Source organism: Silene latifolia, chromosome X, assembly GCF_048544455.1.
Source record: "Silene latifolia isolate original U9 population chromosome X, ASM4854445v1, whole genome shotgun sequence".
NCBI lineage: Eukaryota > Viridiplantae > Streptophyta > Magnoliopsida > Caryophyllales > Caryophyllaceae > Silene > Silene latifolia.
In genome coordinates this window covers 152,548,269-152,567,963 of record NC_133537.1, presented here as the reverse complement: position 1 = coordinate 152,567,963, position 19,695 = coordinate 152,548,269, and the positions used below count along the sequence as shown (strand labels likewise).

Below are 19,695 nucleotides of genomic sequence, written 5' to 3'. Positions count from 1 at the left end.
CTTATTCTTGCTTTACATGAAGGGAGTGAAAATTTTGAAGTATACACCGATGCCTCGAAGAATGGTTTGGGGTGTGTGTTGATGCAGAATGGGAAAGTAATTGCTTATGCCTCGAGACAGTTGAAGCCATATGCGGAGAATTATCCTACTCATGATTTGGAGCTGGGAGCTGTGGTATTTCCATTAAAATTGTGGCGCCATTATCTTTATGGAGCTATTTTTAAGGTATTATCTGATCACAAGAGCTTGAAGTATATTTATACCAAGAAAGAGTTGAATATGAGACAAAGTATATCACGAAGGGAAGGCGAATGTAGTGGCAGATGCACTACGTAGGAAGTCTGTCAATGCTTTATGCACAGCTATGTCAAGGGTGAAGTTGCATGAAAAGGTGAAGAAAACGGGTATTTGTATGATTCGAAAGGATGATTTAATTAGAGATTTGACCATAGAGCCCGAGTTATATGCTAAGATCGGACAGAAGCAAAAAGATGATCCTAGAGTGGTGAAGTGGCGCGTGACCGTGAACACTAAGAGTGTTTCCAAGTTCGAGATTCATTCTGATGACAGTCTTAGATTTGCTGGAAGATGGTGTGTAAAAGAAAGATCCTTACTAAAGCTCGTTCTACACCTTATTCTGTTCATCCTAGAGGAGACAAATTGTACAAAGATTTGAAGAAGACTTTTTGGTGTCCAAAGATGCAGAAGGAGGTAGCTGTATTTGTTGCAAGATGGTTGTTATGTCAAAGGGTGAAGGGAGAGCACAAGAGACCACAAGGTAAAGTTCAATCTTTAGATGTGCCAGAATGGAAGTGGGAGAGCATTTCCATGGATTTTATTATTGGTTTGCCAAGGGCTCAAAAAGGGAATAATATGATATGGGTGATCGTGGATAGATTAAATAAGTCATCACATTTTATTCCAATAATGAAAGATACGTGGTGTAATACTACGGTTTTCTAAGTTGGTTACTCGGCCGAATATGGCTTACTCGGCCGAGTAAGTGTGTCGTGTGTTTCTGGACAAATTACTGTCCAGGAATACTCGGCCGAGTATGGGAATACTCGACCGAGTAGAATATACTCGGCCGAGTATACTCAATACTCGACCGAGTATCCGGTCTGACGGGGTTTATTTCCGCGGTTTGATTTAGAAAGGATTAGAGTTATATAAAACGGGATTTACAGTTCTTAATCATTTTAACAAAACCTAAGCATACAATGTAACTCTAATCCTCTCCAAATCTCTCTCTCAAGTGCGTGGATCGTTTGTGAGTCTAGCTAGTTCATCTTTCCTTGCGTCGATCGTGTTGGTAAGCCTCTGATTTCATAAGTTCTATTGATTTGTCTTTTAGGGGTTTTGCCCTAAGTATGATTGGGGGAAAAGGGGGGATTTTGGCATGTCGTAATTGGTATTATGTGATTGTTGTTAGGTGAAGTCTTCGTAGAGGAGCTATTCTAGCTTGCCTGATTATCTCATTGTAGTTTGTGCTAAGGTAGGGTTTCCCTACTCGGTTTACTGTTTAATTGATTTAAGATTATGTGGTAATTGTTTGTAAGGTTGATATTGTGATTATCTGTTGTTGGTGGATTGGAGTTGGTGTTGGTGTTGTGATGGTTGTTAGTGATGTTCGCGAGACGCGTCCTCGGCTGAGTGGAGTCACTTGCGGGAGTGGTTTCACGCCCTAGTTTCGCCCTCTGTGGAAGCCGCCACAGGAGGGGATGTGCACATTAATGAACAGGGTTATCGCTCATTGATGAGCGGGGATTTGATGGGTAACTGGGTACGGCTGCGGTCCCCCACTGGCAGGGCTACACACTTTAGTATGTAGTTAGTTACATGATGTGATTGGGAGTTGGAGGTGGATGATGATCAGCTGTTTATCTTATCGTACTTGTCTTATTTTGATTATGCAGTAAACTGACCCCGTTATTGTTTTGTAAAATCTGTGATGATCCATTCGGGGATGGTCAGCAGATTATGACAGGTGATGATGATTATTAGCTTTGGGGACGAGATGGGGAGTCATCACTCGAGTCTAGCTTCCGCTGTCATGAGATTTACTTTCATAGTTTCAGTTAAGTTCTAGCAAACAGTATTTTGGTTTTGGATTTTGGAACATGTAAACATTAACGCTTTATACTTTATTAAATGTTGTTTTAGAATGGTAACTTTGATATATTAACCTCGGGAAACCGAGATGGTGACGATCTCTCATGCTAGGGTGCCCCTGGTAAGGCACCTTGGTATGTGGGGGTGTCACGAAGTGGAGTAAGGCGGAGTTGACTAAGGCTTATATCAAGTATGTGGTGAAGCTTTATGGTGTGCCTAAAGATATTGATTCTGATCGTGATTCAAGGTTTATATCTAAGTTCTGGCTGGAGTTGCAATCTTTGATGGGGACTCGGTTGAAGATGAGTACAGCATTTCATCCAGCTATAGATGGTCGAACCGAAAGGACTATTCAGACACTGGAGGATATGTTGAGAGCTTGTGTGTCGGAATTTGGTGGATCGTGGGAGGAGAGATTAGATTTGATTGAATTTTCTTATATTAACAGTTATGATGCTAGCATTGGCATGACACCTTTTGAGGCATTGTATGGGAGGAAGCGCAGGAGTCTATATTGTTGGGATGATAAGGCAGATGCAGTGGTGTTGGGACCTGAAATGATTCAGGAAATGGTGGAGCAAGTGCAGGTAATTCGACAAAAGATGAGAGCTACGGAGGATAGACAGAAGAGTTATGCAGATTTGAAGAGAAGTGAGATAGAGTTTGAGGTAGGAGATAAAGTGTTTCTAAAAGTATCACTTATAAAGGGTGTGATGAGGTTTGCGAAGAGAGGTAAGCTGAGTCAAAAGTTTATTTAGCCAATGAGATCTTAGACAAAGTTGGAGAGGTATTTTATCGATTAACACTACCTCCAGCTTTGGACAGAGTTCATATTGTGTTTCATGTTTTGCAACTGAGGAAGTATGTGAGTGATCCTACTCATGTATTGGAGCCTGATCATGTGGAGATAGATGAGCAAATGTCCTATGTTGAAATGTGACGTGACTCATTTTAGAGCATATTTAGTCCCCGAATTAGCCTTGTTTCTATGCTTTTTAGTGCATAATTGGGTCATTTACTATATTTACTCTTTCGTTTTGCATATTCTTTGAGGTTTTGTTTCCTTGGTAGGAGAGGAGTGCAAAACTTGCATTTTCATGGCAAAATGGAGCTAAATTGATCGAATCTAATGACCAAGCATCAAAGTGAAGACAAGATTAGAAGGCCTATGTAAATAATGAAGTAAATGGGCAATGATGAGAAGATCCTTGCATCCCAAACAAAATCCTTGAGGATTGTTGGAAGAAGAAAAGAAGAAAAGAAGAAGAAGCCTTGCTGAGCTATTATCCGGGCGTCTTGGCCGCGGGACGAGCGTCCTGGCTGGCTACAATCCGAGCGTCCCGTAGCCAGTCTGCTCGTCCTAGCCCCTACAATCCGAGCGTCTCATGCACCAGGCCGCTCGGATTCCTTCCCAGTGCAAGCCGTCTCCTCCTCAGTCCACTCGGGATGCACATATTCCTTGAAGACTAGCAAAAGGGAGATGAGCATCTCCTTCAAGAGGAACACATCCTCAACTTTTCTTAAGGGTCTTAATCGACATTTAACCCCTTCGTAACCCTAATTTATGTACCTAATCCTTAGTATAAATACCCCATTGTACTAATTAGATTATCATGTTCTTCTTATGCAATCTTAATCTCATTTTAATCTTGTAATCAACTTTTAATTAAGCATTAATACAAATCTCATTTCCTTAATTTCTCTATTGTTCATCATTTATTTTGGGTAATTGATGATTATTTGGGTATTATTGGGAGATTGACAACCTTCCATCAATCATCAAATACTTCTATTATTCTTTGCTTATTATTTTGGAATCATCATTAGGTATAATTATCTTAACCCTTGTTTTAATTATTGTTAATCATTTTCATTCATTCATCATGTTTTGCTTTGTTAATATATTTGACAACCTTGTTAGCATGTTAAACTTGATAATGAGTGAGTAGTCTCTTAGCTAGAGTTAATGGAGAATTAGGGAAAACCAATATGGGGGATGATTCATGCTTAATCTAAAATGTTCACATAATTTATTTGCTTGCTTGTTGTGATCTCAACTTATGCACATGTTATGTTTGATGAAATGCGAGCCTATGAATCCTTGCATTTTTTTACCCATCACTTACCTTTTCAATGAGACTTGTAAGACATAAACCAACTCGAGTCTCATTAGACCATGCATATAGTTAAGTAGGGAGGATTAAGTCGACTTGTAGGTGTTGTACAATCTAATCGATTCGGCTCTGGGACCCAAACCTTCCTACGATTGTAAGATATAAACCAACTCGATCCTATCAGAATAATAATTGCTTGCTTATAATTTGAGAATATGTTTGTATGATCAATTCCCATGAATCCCCTATAAACCCATGACACCCTAGTGCTTTTAATCAATTGTTTAGATCTCATTTTAATCATCTTGCTTGTTTACTTATGTTGTTATTTAGTTGAGTGATCTTCTTATCTCAACTCAAATCGTGACACCCTTAGACACCACTACTTGCAATCGAAAATCCTACATCAATACCCGTCCCTTGGGATCCGACCTTTACTTACCTCTTTACTAATAGTAAAGTAGTTTGTGAAGTTATAAATATTGTTTTGGTCTAGGTGCTCCTAACGGCGAGTAACCGAAAACGATAGTCCGACCAAAATTGGCGCCGTTGCCGGGGACGGTGTTAACTTGATTTGATTTTCTTTGATTGTTCTTAGTTGTGTCTTTATTTGCCTTGGGGAAGTAAAACTCCTCAAGGTTTGTTCTAATTGTTTTCAAGTTGTTTGATATTTTGCATGTCTAGAAGATCACAAGGTAACTTGTTACCCATTGATCACGAAATTGAAAGAACTTTGACAACCAATAGAAGACTTGCTAGAAATACTTTGAGAGGTATTGGTGAAATTGTGGATATTCAACCAAACAATATTGAGTTCATCAACCCTTTTGCAAGAGAAGGAGAGGAGAACCCAACACAAAACCCACCATAAAATCAACCCACAATGCCTAAATTTTCATCACATTCCGTACCAACCGAAGAGAACCTACCAAATGGTACTCCCACACCACAACATTTGACCGGTAATTTCATTGCAAAATTCGCATTTATCCAATTAGTCGAAAGAAGCCAATTTGGAGGGATGCCTAGTGAAGACCTTCATTCTCACATGGAGACTTTTTGTGACTATTGTGATGCGATTTCACAAACCGGAGTGACTCAAGACCAAATTCGATGGGTCTTATTTCCTTTTTCTTTGATTGGTACCGCGAAACAATGGTTAAAGAGCCTTGATAAAACAACTCTTGGTAATGACTCTTGGAAGAAATTGGCTCTTGCTTTCTACAAAAAGTTCTACCCTCCAGAAAAGACTAACATGCTAAGAGCCCAAATCACAGGGTTCAAACAAAGGGACGAAGAATCTTTGTACGAAGGTTGGGAGCGATTCAAAGGAACTTGTCGCTCATGTCCTCATCATAGACTTACCGAGTGGTTCTTGGTACAACAATTTTGGAATGGTCTTTATGAAGACTCCCGAAACATTCTCAACATGGGATCAAATGGTATGTTCACCGAAGTTGATGATAATCAAACATGGAACAAGATTGAGGAAATGGCGGTCCATAACTCACAATATAGTAGACCTCGAAAGGCTACTAGAGGAGGAGAGCATGAAGTGGACTCTATTACTCAATTGGGAGCTCAACTTAGTGCTCATATTGATACCATAAACTTAAATTTTGAGAAGGCTTAAACTTGAAGAAGCCTCCAAATCACCAAAGCAACATGTTAATGCCATGGTGGCATCTTCAACAATTCCAAGTGGAATATGTGAGAATTTTGGAACTTTGGGACATGACCAAAGTGAATGTAGGGGAACAAGTGAGCAAGTGAATGCTTTTCAAGCATACAAGAGTGGTACCCCTTCTTCCAACTATTACAATGAAAATACCAAATTCCATCCAAATCTCTCATACAAAAGCCAAAATGTTCAAAACCCTCAACCAACATACACCCCACCTCCAATGAGAAACCAAAATCAAAGACCCTTTTACAACCAAAACCAAGGTTACCAAAATCAAACTCCATACACTCAATCAAATGACCAAGGTTTTGATGTTCAAAAAGCGGTCCTCCAAATGCAAAAGAACCAACAAGAGTTTTTCACTCAAATGCAAAAGGATAGCCAAGCAAAAGACATCACCATTAACAACATACTAGCTCACACAAAGATGTTGGAGACCCAAATGTCTCAATTAGCATCTTTAAGTTCATAAAGACAAAAGGGGCAACTACCACCTGAAGGTAATCCCCCAAGACAAGAATCGGTGAGTGCCATCCATTTGAGGAGTGGTATAAGGTATGAAGGGCCGAAGAAGCCCGTTGATGAAGATGTTGTGAATGCTAGTGACAAGGAAAGAGTTGTTGAAAGCTCTAAAGAAGAAGAACCCACCATTTAAGAAGTTTCGAAGAAGGATGAAGAGAAGGCCAAAGAAGAGGAGCCTATTGTGATTAGACTTCCATTCCCGAGTCGTCAGGCTAAGCCTAAGTTTGATGACCAACTTGGAAAATTCATGGAGATTGTGAAGAATTTAGAAGTCTCGATTCCATTCACGGAATTGATCAATCATGTTCCGGCCTATGCAAAGTATATGAAAGATATCCTTACAAATAAGAAATCAATCCGGAAGCTTTGGACTATTTCTTTCACTAAAGTTCACCTCAAAGGTTCAAGGATCCGGGAAGTTTCTCCATTCCATGCACTATTGGCGACACTACAATCAACAAAGCTTTATGTGACCTTGGGGAAAGTGTTAGTGTCATGCCATATTCGGTAAGCAAGAGGCTAGGAATGGGAGAACTCAAATGCACCAACATCACGCTTCAAATGGCGGATATATCAACAAAGACACCTTTAGGGGTATGGGAAGATGTTCCCGTAACAATTGGCAAATTCTTCATCCCGGTGGATTTTGTTATTGTTGACATGGAAGAAGACTCCAATATTCCTATTATTTTAGGAAGACCTTTCTTGCACACCGCGGGATCGGTGGTCGATGTAAAACATGGAGAGCTCACCCCTGAAGTGGGAGATGAAACCATCACTTTCAATCTTGATAAGACTATGAGAGCTCCCCGATTACATGAGCCATGTTTTATGGTTGATCACTATAGCCGGAAGGATGATAGGAAGAAGTTGGCATTTCAATGGAAGAAGAAAGTGGATGATGCTCCATCAAAAGAGCAAGGAAATTACAACAATGAGAGCTTGAAAAGCTCACCCATGACAAGTGAAGAAGAAGGCCTCATTGGCCAAGAAAAGAAAGAAGGAGAGTTGTCTTCATCAACTCAAGACATTTTTAGTGATCAAGTGGACGAAGTATGCGGTCTTTGGGATGATGAGTTTGAAGGGATATTCAATCCCTATATTGGTAATGTTATGGCCCAAGACCATCATGGAGAACAACAAGTGCAAAGGTCTATTTAAGATCTTTATCATGACAATGAACAAGCTTTCGACTACTTCTTCAAGGTGTTGAGTAACATCAACAACACCTTGAACATGCCCCCTTGACATCTCATTATTGGATGAGAGTTCGGTGGAGTCCTCCCTAAACATCCATTTGTAAATATTCTAACTCCCTGACTTGCATTTTAATTATCGTATTGCATTTTTTTTGTCATTTTTGGATTTGCATTTCTTTGCCTTGATCAAGACTTTCATCATTTTGAGAGAAGTGAGGGAGGGACTTATGAGTTTATTGATGTGTAGTGTTTTGCCTTAGTGTGGGGATAGCAATTGCCTAGGCTATCCATGCCTTTGTAGTGCCCCCACAATGAAGAACACAAGAATTGAAGAATGAAATGATACGGGTTATGAAGCACCCACGGATGGACCTGAATCCGTTTGGAAGAGGCAGAATCCGAGCGGCCCGAGACGAATCCGCTCGTCTTGAAATGAACCCGAGCGTCCAGTGCATAAGACGCTCGTCTTGTGAAGCTGCAGAATTAATTTTTGGGTCTGACTGAGAATCCGGGCATCCTTACAAGGAATCCGCTTGTCTCAGCCAGGACGGTCGTCCCAGAGAAAAAGACGCTCGTCTTTACACTGCCAACTTTTGGATTTCTCCCTGGAAAGGAATCCGGGCGTCTCCAGCATAGGACGCTCGTCCTAGCTCAAGAATCCGCTCGTCTTACCTTCGCGACGCTCGTCCCCAGGCGTTTTTCCTGAGCCCAGAAATTGAAGAATACGAGCGTCCCGAGGCTGAATCCGCTCGTCTCCCTCTGCTTTTCAAAATCTAACGGGTCTTTAAACCCCTCCTTCCCAATTCATTTTCATTATTTCAAACACAAACGCTACCCAAAACCCCAAAACCCTCATCCTCTCCATCAAAAATCAAATTTCTCAACCAAAATCAACCAAATCAAATCCAAACTTCCTCAAAACAAAAATTAAATCACTCCTTTAGCAACAACAAGTGATTAAAACACCAAAATCTTCAAGTTTTGAGTCGATTTTTGGGATACAAGGCAACATTCATCTATCCTAAATCAATTTGGGTATTACTAGAAATTGAAGATTTCAAGCTTTCTTTGGTGTTACTAAGCAAAGGAGTATGGCAAGAACAAAAGGTGGAAGCAAGGCACCCAAAAAGAAGAACCTTTCTAAGAGACAACAAGCTCTTCAAGACAAACAAGCATCAAAGGCATTGGTAGTTCATAATGCAAGGTTGGAGATTCAAGAACAAGATCCTCCTATGGAAGCTACTACTTCTACTACTCCGGTCATTGAACAATTAGCCGATTATCCGTAGGTAATTTTCACTTCTGAATCCCATAGGAAGAAATTTATTCTCTTTGCTAAGAAAACCATCATGCCTACCAAGTTCATTTGTCAAGATACATTGTCAAAATTGGGTGTTCTTGAACAAACAAAGACCTTTTTCGAGTCTATGGGATTGAGTAAATTGTTTGAAATGCAAGAATTGACCTACTCTTCCCTCACCTTAGAGTTTTTGAGCTCTTTGAAAGTCACAAAGGTGGAGACCCGAACCACTATTTAGTTTCGCCTTGAGAATGTGGGTAGATGCTTATCTTATGACGAAATTGGTAAGATATTTGGCCTTAGTGATAGCCCAAAATACACAAAGAAGCCTACCAATTATGACCCCGCTCCTTTATGGAAGGCCATTTCCGGAAAGAAATTCACATCTTATCATAATTGCCGTGCTCTCTTAGTCCATCATCCGGGCATAAGAGTATGGCATAAGGTTGTTGGGAATACCTTGATAGCTAGGAAAGGCACAAATCATCTTACCAAACTTGATTTTGTTCTTCTTAAATCGGCTTTGAACATTGGGAGAGAGTTCACAAAGCCATACAATGCTTTACGACTTTCAATTGATAGATGGCTTAATGTTGATTGTGGCAAAGAAGGCACGGCCTTTATTGTCAATGGAGGATTAGTGACTTATTTGGCTAAGCACTTTAACCGGGATTTCAACAAGAATGACACTTATACACCAGTAAAGGGAGGCCCTATCATTGATCTAGCCACCAGGATTCTAAAGTTCAAATGGGTCAAGAATAATACTCTTGATAACAAATTTGGGTAGTTGACAAATGAAGCTAAAACCTTCACATTGCCTAGCAAGATTTGCCGCTTGAATGTTCATAGACCAAATTACCTTCTCCCACTCTCCGAAGAATCCGAATACATCATTCAACACCTAGGGGAAGAAGTTGTCGAGCCCTCTTCCTCCATTATCACCCCACCTTATCCATTTGTCTACCACGAGTTCAACCCCGAAAATGCCAAGGCGGGAAACGATTACTTGACTCTATTGATGAGGGAAATGCATAAACAAGCTTATAATGATAGAGTTGATGCTTACAAAGCACAATATCCGCCCCTCCTACATCTTTCTAGGCAAGGACTTCTCGATCCATCTTGTCCTTTCCCTAGTTGGGCGGATAAGGAGGTATTCTTTCCTAGCACTTCTAGAGGTTGTAGACCGGGTGAAGAGGAGATGGTTGTTGATGAGAGTGATGAGAAAGAAGGTGAAGATGAATAAGTTCAAGAAGAAGAGGAAAGTGAGGATGAACAAGCAAGTGAAAGTGAGAGTGGAAATGACTCCACATCCATGGAGGTTGATGATGCCTCAAGTGAGGAGGTTGATGATGATAATGGAGACGATGATGATGACACGATGGGTGAGGACTAGCAAACTCTTGGAGGATCCTACATTCTTACACCTCCTTTATGGTTTGTCTACTTCTCTTGTTTTTATTTTATCTTGATCATTTTGTGGAGTCCTAGTAACATTGGAGGACTAACACCTTGGTTCCATTAAGGTGTTCATTTTTATTGTTCCCACTTTCAAAATCCAAAATGACAAATTTTAGTTTCATGCATTGCATTTTTTCTATGCATGAACTCCCCCAATTTTTGACATTAGAAATAGTGTCTATTTTGGTTTGGGGAAGTTTATGCATATGCATTGAGAGGTAATCTAAATTATGCTCTCCACCATAACCAAAAACCATGCATCATATAGCATAGCTTAGTTCGCATTCACTCTTGTTTATATATCATATAATTTGCATTTAGCTTAGAAATCATGCATTTTCATATAAATTGCTTAATTTCCTATCGTATTGGCCATTGAGGACAATGCCCATACTAGTGTGGGGATGGGAAATTCTAACTTGACCTTTTTAAAACAAAAATGATAAAAATCGAAAATTTTGAAAAATACAAAAATATGTCCTTTAATTTCATAAAAACAAAATACAAAAAAATTGAAAAATCCAAAAACATGTTCATTTCCCTTGTAGTGTATTCTTGTATATATTGCTTGTATATATTGTGTTTGTTCATCCTTTTTCACATTGACCGACTACGCCACATCCGAGACATGAGGATATTGAAGACCGCATGGTATGATCTTTTCAATCTCTTTTTTCCTCTTTATCTTAATGACTATGTGGCTTTATTTTGATTGATGCGGTAAAAACAATGTGAAATTAGGATTGCATTTAGATTATTTGGCATACTAGTTGGTAGAAGCATATGCATTAGGTTGTATAAATGTTAGTTGCATCATGGCATATAGTTGCATTTAGGAAAAATTTTGTGAAAGCATCTATTTGGGAAGCCTGACAAGTGTATATAAGGCCCTTGTAGATACTTTTACTTCTTAAGACTTTGCTTGTTAGAATACTTGTAAAACACCCTAGGATGTGTCATGCTAGTATCCTTTGACCCCATGGATTAAGGCCTAGTCAAGAGTACCTTGTGGTGTGATAACTCCTTGGATACCGTTTATTCCAAGGTGACCCTTGAAACCATGCAACCATCATCCATATTCTACCACATTTTGTTAACAAAAGGGAATAGGCACAAAAATTGTTCAAAATTTGAGTTCAAGAAATGAAATGAAAAGTGAAAAAAGATTGCACAAATTGCATCAAATGAAAAGAGGAGCAAAAATATACTCCTAAAGCTTCAAATATAAGCACCCTCCCTACAAATGGGGTGACTTTGAAAACGTTCAAAAGAAAATGCAAAAAGTTGAAAAATTGTCAAGTATTGAAATGCCAAACATCAAAGAAATTGCAAGAAAGTGTTCTCAAATGTCAAATGCCACAAGAAATTGGGGGGAAAAACAACAACAACAGCAATTTCCCAAATGAAACTCAAATACTATTGATTCCTTTTCCATCATATCCACTTGTGTGCATGGTAGAGAGGGGACGACTCTTCTTCTTGTCTAAGCAAGAAGGGGAATTCCGCGATCCTCCAGTGTTTCTAACACTGTAGAGAGTCTATTCTTGACGAAAGCATTTAACGATTGAGGACAAAGGTACCCTAGCTTGACACAACTTGGAGGTGATTTATTGGTATCCTTCTAGGCTTAGTAGTTTGAAGAAACCATATCTATAATAGAATGTGTACCCTTGAATTGCTTCCCCTTTAGATAATTTCCGCCACTTAGATGAGGAAAGTGGCTATTCATTTTTGTAGATGCATCCATTACTTGTTTTGTGTGCTTTAATGCTTGGATGTGTCGCCATTTTGGCAAGACCCACCTTGCCTTGCAAGAAGGCATCCTACCTCATGATTGTCTTGTTGTGAGTTGAAGGGGCGGAGTGAGACCCGCTAATTGTCTCATATCGGCTATATTAGTAGGATAGTTTAAATAAGGGTCCTAGTTTTGTCACCTCTTTACTCGGGACGAGCAAAGGTTCGGTTTGGGGATATTTGATGTGACTCATTTTAGAGCATATTTAGTCCCCGAATTAGCCTTGTTCCTATGCTTTTTAGTGCATAATTGGGCCATTTACTATCTTTACTCTTTCGTTTTACATATTCTTTGAGGTTTTGTTTCCTTGGTAGGAGAGGAGTGCAAACCTTGCATTTTCATGGCAAAATGGAGCTAAATTGATCGAATCTAATGACCAAGCATCAAAGTGAAGACAAGACTAGAAGGCCTATGTAAATAATGAAGTAAATGGGCAATGATGAGAAGATCCTTGCATCCCCAACCAAATCCTTGAGGATTGTTTGAAGAAGAAAAGAAGAAGAAGCCTTGCTGAGCTACTATCCGGGCGTCTTGGCCGCAGGACAAGCGTCCTGGCTGGCTACAATCCGAGCGTCCCGTAGCCAGTCCGCTCGTCCTAGCCCCCTACAATCCGAGCGTCCCATGCACCAGGCCGCTCGGATTGCTTCCCAGTGCAAGCCGTCTCCTCCTCGGTCCACTCGGGATGCGCATATTCCTTGAAGACTAGCAAAAGGGAGATGAGCATCTCCTTCGAGAGGAGCACTTCCTCAACTTCTCTTAAGGGTCTTAATCGTTATTTAAGCCCTTAGTAACCCTAATTTATGTACCTAATCCTTAGTATAAATACCCCATTGTACTAATTAGATTATCATGTTCTTCTTATGCAATATTAATCTCATTTTAATCTTGTAATCAACTTTTAATTAAGCATTAATACAAATCTCATTTCCTTAATGTCTCTATTGTTCATCATTTATTTTGGGTAATTGAATATTATTTGGGTATTATTGGGAGATTGACAACCTTCCATCAATCATCAAGTACTTCTATTATTCTTTGCTTATTATTTTGGAATCATCATTAGGTATAATTATCTTAACCCTTGTTTTAATTATTGTTAATCATTTCCATTCATTCATCATGTTTTGCTTTGTTAATATGATTGACAACCTTGTTAGCATGTTAAACTTGATAATGAGTGAGTAGTCTCTTAGCTAGGGTTAATGGGGAATTAGGGGAAACCAATATGGGGGATGATTCATGCTTAATCTAATATGTTCACATAATTTATTTGCTTGCTTGTTGTGATCTCAACTTATGCACATGTTATGTTTGATGAAATGCGAGCCTATGAATCCTTGCATTTTTTTACCCATCACTTACCTTTTCAATGAGACTTGTAAGACATAAAGCAACTCGAGTCTCATTAGACCATGCATATAGTTGAGTAGGGAGGATTAAGTCGACTTGTAGGTGTTGTACAATCTAATAAATTCGGCTGCGGGACCCAAACCTTCCTAGGATTGTAAGATATAAACCAACTCGATCCTATCACAACAATAATTGCTTGCTTATAATTTGAGAATATGTTTGTATGATCAATTCCCATGAATCCCCCATAAACCCATGACACCCTAGTGCTTTTAATCAATTGTTTAGATCTCATTTTAATCATCTTGCTTGTTTACTTACATTGTTATTTAGTTTAGTGATCTTCTTATCTCAACCCAAATCGTGACACCCTTAGACACCACTACTTGCAATCGAAACTCCTATATCAATACCCGTCCCTTGGGATCCGACCTTTACTTACCTCTTTACTAATAGTAGAGTAGTTTGTGAAGTTATAAATATTATTTTGGTCTAGGTGCTCCTAACAGGATGTAACCGAAAACGATAGTCCGACCAAAATGCCTAAGGAAATATTAGACAAAAAAGTGAGAAAGACTCGGAATAGGGAGACAACTTTAGTGAAGGTTTTGTGGACTAATCATAATGTAGAGGAAGCTACATGGGAAGTTTAAGCTGCTATGAGGGACAAATACCCTAATCTTTTTGTTTAATTTAGTTGGTTACGAGGACGTAACCCTTTTTTTAGGGGGATATTGGTCGGTCCGCTTTGAGCTTAGATTTTGGTTACTTGTCGTTAGGAGCACCTAGACCAAAACAATATTTATAACTTCACAAACAACTCTACTACTAGTAAAGAGGCAAGTAAAGGTCGGATCCCAAGGGACGGGTATTGATGTAGGATTTTCGATTGCAAGTAGTGGTGTCTAGGAGTGTCACAATTTGGGTTGAGATAAGAAGATCACTAAACTAAATAACAATAAAAGTAAACAAGCAAGATGACTAAAATGAGATGTAAACAATTGATTAAAAGCACTAGGGTGTCATGGGTTCATAGGGGATTCATGGTAATTGATCATACAAACATATTCTCAAATTATAAGCAAGCAATTATTGTTGTTATAGGATCGAGTTGGTTTATATCTTACAATCCTAGGAAGGTTTGGGTCCCCGAGCCGAATCGATTAGATTGTAAAACACCTACAAGTCGACTTAATCCTCCCTACTCAACTATATGCATGGTCTAATGAGACTCGAGTTGGTTTATGTCTTACAAGTCTCATTGAAAAGGTAAGTGATGGGTAAAAAATGCAAGGATTCATAGGCTCGCATTTCATTAAACATAACATGTGCATAAGTTGAGATCACAACAAGCAAGCAAATAAATTATGTGAACATATTAAATTAAGCATGAATCATCCCCCATGTTGGTTTCCCCTAATTCCCCATTAACTCTAGTTAAGGAAACTACTCACTCATTATCAAGTTTAACATGTTAACAAGGTTGTCCATCATATTAACAAAGCAAAATATGATGAATAAATAAAGATGATTAACAATAATTAAAAAGGGATTAAGAGAATTATACCTAATGATGATTCCAAAATAATAATGCAAAGAATAATATAAGTACTTGATGATTGATGGAAGGTTGTCAATCTCCCAATAAACCCAAATAATCTTCAATTACCCAAAAAGATGAACAATAGAGAAATTAAGGAAATGAGATTTGTATTAAGACTTGATTAGAAGTTGATTACAAGATTAAAGAGAGATTAGAATAATATAAAATACATTAAAGATTGATAAGAAGAACATGATAATCTAATTAGACTAATGGGGTATATATAGTGGGGATTAGGTGCACAAATTAGGGTTACTAAGGGCTTAAATGACGATTAAGTCCTTGAGGAATCGCTCCTCTCAAGAAAAGATGCGGGTCTCCTTTTAGCTAGTCTTTCAAAAATATGCGCATCTCGAATGGAGAAAGAAGAGGACGTGTTGCACTAGAGGACAATCCGAGCGTCCAGAAGGTCGGGACGAGCGGATTGTGTAGGCATTGGACGAGCGGCCTGGCAGCTTGGACGCTCGGATTGTGGAGCTTCTGGATGGGCGTCCCGATAGGTGAGACGCTCGGATCCTAGTCCAGCGTGCCATTTCTTCTTTTCTTCTTCCAACAATCCTCCGGGATTTTGTCGGAGATGCAAGGATCTTCTTCATCATTGCCCATCTACTACATTATGTACAAAGGCCTTCTAGTCTTGTCTTCTCTTTGATACTTGGTCATTAGATTCGATCAATTTAGCTCTATTTTGCCATAAAAATGCAAGGTTTGCACTCCTCTCCTACCAAGGAAACAAAACCTCAAAGAATATGCAAAACAAAGGACTAAAGATAGTAAATGACCCAAATATGCACTAAAAAGCATAGGAACGAGGCTAATTCGGGGACTAAATATGCTCAAATATTGATCACATCAGATATGATGTAACACCTTGCATTTTATTGCATTTTGATGGTAAGTTTAATAACTAGAGTGTGTTTTAACGATCAAATAATGTGTTGTGGTTCGAATTTTATTCGGCCAAGTTGGAGGTTATTCGGCTAATTTGAGTACTTTGAGTGAACTTCTAGACAAAGTTCTATTTAAGGAGGGAAAACTGCAATACCTCGTATTTTGGTAGCATTTATAATTACATTTTAATGAATTAATTAAGACGTCTATAATTAATGATAGTGAGTAAGACGGAATAATATAATAAAATAATAAATAATGGTTGAGTCGGGAATTAGCATTGGGCCGTGTAATAGGGCGTTTGGTACTAGTCTAATACTAATAATAATAATAGTGATAATTACATAAGAATAGTAATAATAATAGAAATAGAGTTTCCTAATTGTCTTTCTACCAAGTATAAATAGTGAAGAGGGGACCTTATCCTAGCTTATTCAATCATATATTGAAATTCATTCACAAAAGAGGAGAATAAGAGATCTAGAGAAAGAGTAAAAGGAATTAAGATCAAATAATCGACAAAAGGTAAGACCGTCTCATTAATTATTCAATTTCGTTGTTTATCCTTGTAACCCTGATTGAGACCACCGTGCACCACCATACACGCAACCCAAGGGACCGTGACTTCGACCATAGGTTAGCTTGGACCACCGTGACTTCGCCTAACCCATAAGTGACCGTCGACGACTGACCTGGGGTGGTTAATTGGGTGGTTTTCGTGGTTAGGTCGTCGTGTAGCCGCGGGATTAAAACATGGATTTGAACCCTTTGCGTTGACCATCGTGACATGGTTGGAGTTGGTTGGTCGTGGGTGGTGGCGTCGACCCATGTGGTGGTGGTTGGAGGGCTAAAGGTGGGACCTTGGTGGTGGTGGTGGTGACCGGAAAACGTGAAAATAGGGGAGTTGTGGGTGTTTGTTTAAAACCGTCTTAAGACGGTTACCCTAACTGGTGGAGCTGCGACGACGGGAAGAGGAAGCCACCTCTGGAACCGCTGTGAGTCAAAGGTGACGATGGTGGTAGTCAGAGGTGGTGTGGGTCCTGGTGGTGGTCGTGGTTGTGGGTTTTGTATACGGTGGATATGGGTTGTTGTTGGGAGTTGTCTGTACACATGGAACCTAGGGCGCGGGGTTTTGTGTTGGTGGTTGGGCTCGATGGAGGACATGGTGGATGGCTGGGCTCACTGTGGTGTTGGGTGGATGACCACAGTGAGACGCGTGTATTGACCTTGTCATAGGGTTGTTTTGGCCGTGGTTTGGGACACGGGCAAGGGTGTGTCATGGGTGTTTGCGGGTTGTGTTAAATTCTTTAAGACGGGTTTTCGTTTCGTAAATTTTATAAATAATAATAATGAATCGTAATTAATTAATAAATGAGTTGCGGTAAGATTAATAATTAAATTATAATATTGTCTTAGGTGAGTATTTGAAGTAGAATATTTCTAATTTATTCTTGGACTGTGTAATTGGATTTTAGCTGTAAAGGTAGGTTATCTACTCAACTGGAATATGATTTTGTGTTACTTGTCATATGGATATTATTTAGAGGATAGACGTTAATTGCTGGATAATTAGTGATGTGAATCGTTATTATTAATCAATTGTTGAGTATTCATGTTTAATATATTTATGTTGTGGATTTGGTGAATAAGTATTGGAAGGCCCTGGGCTTAGTCGCTGGTTGATAACGTGTGAATTGGAAGGCCCTAGGCTTAGTCGTTGGTGGATAATATGCGAATATCCCGGTTCAAGGATTGACGGGATGAACGGGTGTCTCAGAGATGTGGATTGGATGTTATGCATTTGCGTAGCTTGATTGTTATTATTACTAGTATAGTTCCCGTGCTACAACACGATATTTTTTAGATTTATTTTATAGAGAGACTTTCTTATCAATAAATTGTATAAATTAATTGTGCTTGCAGTTTAATGTTATAATGTACTCCGTACTAAATATAATCTTAGTAAGAGGTAGAAAACGAAAATTTACTACCATCAAAAGACACTTGAAGTTAAGTTATTTTTGTCTTAAACTATTTTTACTTTACTGTTAAAAATAACACTATAATGTTAGTATATCATTACCTGATTTGACATTAAAATACAATTAAGTGATGTAAGATTTAATTAAAACGCCTATTAACCTTATAATGAAAACAAGTAAAAATAGTATACTGCATTTAAAAAGACAATTTACAAATAATCAAACTAATATTATTATTTTTTATTTTTAATAAAAAAATACATAAAATATTGTAACATCATTTAGAAAACCATATTTAGAGTCTAACTGATGAAGGATAATATAAGAACCAAATTTGCGTAATTTTAGGTTGTAAGTGTTGAACAATAATTATGGTACAGATTGCATAAGAAGCATATTTGCGTAATTTTAGAGTGTAACTGATGAATGATAACATTTATGGAAATGATTGCATAATAAATTAGGGATGTTTGGGTAATTTTTACCGGATTAGATTGTATGAGGTCAATGCGGTCTTACTCGTTGCGTATTGTTTGTATGATTGTATTCGATGCTAAATAAAGGAATTAAATGCGTAAATAATGACTGACACGTAAGATTTGGTGACGCGGAAAACCCATTGTGGGAAAAACCGCAGGAAGGGACGGTACCCTTCCAAATATTCCACTAGCTCGTTAATTGGGGAATGAGTACAGTGGAGGCAGAATGTAAATCTAGCTAGCACAATGTATTTTGCGTGTGATGTTCAATGCCCTTTCTTGATTGCTACTTTGGCTATTTATAGGGTAGGAACTCTAGATATGTGCTACCTCGTTTATGGAAAGGAATATTACTTCTATTCCAACTCTTTCCATAACGAGTCGTCTCCCTCAAATCTCCCTGATCCCCCTGAATTCTCCCTGAATTCTCCTTGAAGACTTTTCAAAATACGGAACTGCTTCATCAGCGGGCTTCCTCTCTGTTGCTTGTTTTCCCGGCCCAACTCCTTAGACGGTCTCCTCTTGCTTTTGGGCTTTCTGCGATTATTCTACCCTTGCGGCCCATTTCTTCAGGTGGAATTAAGTGGGCTTTTCCTTTGTCAAGCTAAAGTGCAGATTTTAGCCCAAACAGTTTGCTCCTAATTCCTTGTGAGATACGTCTCGAGGCATTGAATAAGGAATTACGTATACATATTTTTTGAAAAGCCTTGCGCCGTCTTTTGCACTCCTTCCTATGTACTCATCATTGCTCTTGTCCCCTTACTCCCTCATTTCTCGCGCTCTCCCTCTCTCTGTTCCTTTATAATCTCAACCCCCAACTCAACCCCACAATCTCAAAAACCCTTCCTCTTCAAAAACTCTCTCCTCTCCAAAACCCTCCTTCTTCTTTTTGTTTTCTCTCACCGGATTGTGCCGCCGTTTCTCGCCGCCACTCTTCCCCAGGTATTCCTTTCTCACCACCCTTTTTTAACTTCTTCTTCTCTCTCTTCCAACCATGGGTAAAACCCGTCACATTGCTTCAACCTCTACCCCAATCGACTCGAACCCAGACCCCGTTTTTCCTTCCCGGAGTCTCCTCGTCCACCCTCACGACTGCGACTCCTCTCTTTCCACCTGTGACATTCCTTTAATAAAGGAATTACTGGGTCTTGGCGATGAGGTCGAAATAGTGATCCCTGAACCAGGCCAAAAGGCAGATGT

General features: G+C 39.1%; 1 non-coding gene across 1 annotated transcript; it reads right to left on the bottom strand.

The window, feature by feature from the left end:
- Positions 1–5,481: 5,481 nt before the first annotated feature.
- On the bottom strand, positions 5,482–5,588 carry LOC141624923 (small nucleolar RNA R71). The gene has a single exon (XR_012534726.1). It is a non-coding gene; the product is annotated as a small nucleolar RNA R71 (small nucleolar RNA).
- Between the last annotated feature and the right edge of the window lie 14,107 nt (positions 5,589–19,695).